Below are 3270 nucleotides of genomic sequence, written 5' to 3' on the forward strand. Positions count from 1 at the left end.
TATGTTAGACACTCCACACTGAGGGAATTTTTCCTTTTAATAGCATCAGTAAACTTTATGAGTACTGTTTCTTTATTTTTCTGTGATGACTGATGAAAGGCTTGAGCTGGGTCTGACACAGAAAACGTTTCCTCCAGTCTTCCAAGTAGCATTCTGCTTACTTAGATTTTTGAGGATAAATTCAGTTTTGTGGAGGAGTATTGGTGAACTTTATGGTTTCCTTTTTGTCTACAACTGTGATATTGATGTTTTCTAGAACATTTTCCCACCACTTCATAAATCCTGCTCAATTACTTTAGGTGGACACATTAAGACAGACTTAAAAATGCTTCTGGTGACAACGTGCAAAGAATGATGTCATGAAAGGTTACCTCACACCTGAAGGTGAGGGCTTGAGCTTTTCAGACTGGATGCCTAGAATGAAAACTAGCAGGGTTCCCTGTGCTGCAGAGACACTGTGGTTAGGGGGGTTTTTTGTGCTACTGTGGCAGACCACCAGGTGGCTCCACTCACACCCAAGTTGAAGGGAAGTGCTGGGGTGGAGATTTTGGCGCTTACTGTATGTGAAGTTCTGAGAGTGAGTTAATAAAGTTGCAGTGAGACACTGAGACCTCTCCTGTCGTTATTACATACCTCCACACTACACCAATTGAAAAGGTGGAAAACACAGGAGCAACCACTCCAGATTATCTTCTTATATTATTGTCAGTGACACTTTAACCCATCATGTAGCATCTGCAGGCTCTATGCCATGTATGCACACAAGATGAAAGTGTTTATGCTCACTGTCTCACCTTTGCTGCTGATAAATTCTCATTGGGGCGGGTAAATCAACCTGGTGTCAGTGGCTCCACTTAAAAGTAGATGCTTTCTAGGTCACAGTTTATTTAGTTACAACCTACTGCAATATTTCCTTAAAAGGTTGTGATAATCAGGTCACCTGCTGGCTCTTCCCCTAGATACTATTGGCACTGATGACTGATTGTGTAATGCATCTTTTATAAAAAGTGTGTATCTGATGGGTCTTACAAAGGAAACTTTATAATGCAAACACACACGCACCCAAACACATCCAAGAACACCACAATGTTGAGCTCACCTGTATACTTCATAGCTTCAGGTGGTTTTCAGACAACAACATCAGTCAACTCAATTATTGTGCTGTATTCATGTCGCCAAGTTTAAGGTATAAAAATTTAATTACAAAAGATAACTCTAACTTCATTTTGTTTTTATGCCACTTTATTTCTTCATTATTATTTGTGTACATTTAAGAAAACTCAGATTAAACATTCAACATAATAAAAATGAATTAAAATACATTTGATTTATCACAAAGCAGCTGAAAAAAGAAATTACATGGTCAATGTCATCCTGGCAGCACTTCCCTCACATTAAAGCAAAATCATAAAATAACATGTTTGAGCGGATTTGGAGATGTTCCCTCTTAGACTACTTATTTCTGGAAACAAACTTGAGTTTTACAGGCTGAACTGGCTGAAACTTCCAGTCAAACCGAAGTGGAATCTAAAAAAAAGAAAAGAAATGGATGTAACATCAGTGACAGGACAGCAGAGTACCATGACAGTCTGAATGTGGAGGTTTGCTGCTCTCACCATGGTCTCTTTGCATGTTTCCAAAGTGTACTTCTGCAAGAGATGGACAATAACCATCTTCATGACGAGGAGGGCGTAGCGCATCCCAACGCAGTTACGAGGGCCGAGTCCAAATGGCATGTACGCGTATGGGTTCACCTCCTCCATGTTGTCTTTACTGAACCTGCAGATACAGATCAAACAAACTTGTAGATATGTAAAGTGAAATAATTATTTTTGTATTGAGCCATGATTTTTAGGCAGTCTGTAGACCTACAACGTAAAGAGTACGGGGCATAGATCAGGGCAAAAGTATTCTATTACTTCTAAAGCTTTGTTCGGGGATTAGGGACCCATTGGCCAGTCCCCTTACAGCAGGGAAAAACCTATGATCAAAGCAGTACTTAGATGGAAGCTACACTAGATAAAAAGCATTGAAGAAAACCAGTCCCACAGTGCAGCACTCTCAGTCTCAGGGAACCAGCCAGCTTCCAGAATAATAATGACTCAAAACAGCTGCAGACAACACTGCAGAGGTTTTGGGATGCGTATCTGGCTGTCTCTCAATTGAACCACTGAGAACATCAGTGAAGGGACCTACATATGGCACCTCATTGATCTACCAAAGATAAAGCAAAGCATAATGTCCCAGGTTTCACTAATTACAGGATGACCAGGTTCTTTATAACCTTGTGATGACACACCTACACGTACATTTACCTCTCTGGTCTGAAAAGCTCAGGTGAGTCCCAGTAGCGTGGGTCTTTGTGCAACACCCACGCAGGAACCCCAATTGTGGTTCCTTCAGGGATGGTGAGTCCATTCACTTGCACAGTTTTTTTGCACACCCTGTCAATTCGAGGGGCAGGGGGAATCAGTCGCATTGATTCAAGTATAACTTGGTCCAGGTACTGTAGACCGGTCAGCTCTTCATATGAAATGGGTGCCTAGGCAAAATATAAAGAAGAAGGCAAACATAAAAACAAAATATGCAAATGGTGTCCACCATTGAATCGAGAATGGCAACAAATTATGTGATGAATTACTGTACATCTTTCTTCAGCTTAGCATCAATTTCTTTGTGTAAGGTCTGCAACGCATCAGGGTTGGTGGCCAGATTATAAAGGATGTTAGTTAGAGTGGTACTGGTGGTGTCGTAGCCTCCAAAGATGAAGACCAAGGCCTGGGAAAGGATCTCATGTTCAGTCAAACCTATGGAAAGAACATTTCATGATCTTACTTAAGAGAAATCAGTATCTAGTACTTATAACTTTCTTGCCCCTGTGGGTGGTCAAGCTCCATCAACCTCGGGTCCTCGTGTGTGTGTGTGTGTGTGTGTGTGTGTGGGTGGGGGGTCCTACATCGCTCAGTTCTAGGCCCCCTCCTCTTCTCTTTATATTTGCTTCCTCTTGGTTGTATACTGAGAAAGCACGGCATTGCATTCCACTTTTATGCTGATGACTGTCAGATCTATGTCCCTCTAAAGAAAGAAGGCACATACTCCACACAGCCATAACTTCAGTATCTTGATGACATTAAGGCTTGGATGTCTCTTAACTTTTTAAAATTCAATGATAAAAAGACAGAGGTGATGGTTTTTGGTACCCCCACTGAGACCCCCAATGTGTATTTAGATACCTTGGCCAAGTGTGTTAAACCAGCTGTCACAAACCTG

General features: G+C 41.4%; 1 long non-coding RNA gene across 1 annotated transcript; it reads right to left on the reverse strand.

Annotated features, from left to right (window-relative positions):
- Nucleotides 1–1224: 1224 nt before the first annotated feature.
- Nucleotides 1225–3238, reverse strand: LOC102290465. Its single transcript, XR_006054341.1, has 4 exons — nucleotides 2647–3238; nucleotides 2316–2542; nucleotides 1617–1779; nucleotides 1225–1527 (listed from the first exon to the last, which is right to left on the reverse strand). It is a non-coding gene; the product is annotated as a cytochrome P450 3A19 (long non-coding RNA).
- Between the last annotated feature and the right edge of the window lie 32 nt (nucleotides 3239–3270).

This window comes from Haplochromis burtoni, unplaced genomic scaffold (assembly GCF_018398535.1).
Source record: "Haplochromis burtoni strain Fernald_Lab_line unplaced genomic scaffold, NCSU_Asbu1 Contig_46, whole genome shotgun sequence".
Lineage (NCBI taxonomy): Eukaryota > Metazoa > Chordata > Actinopteri > Cichliformes > Cichlidae > Haplochromis > Haplochromis burtoni.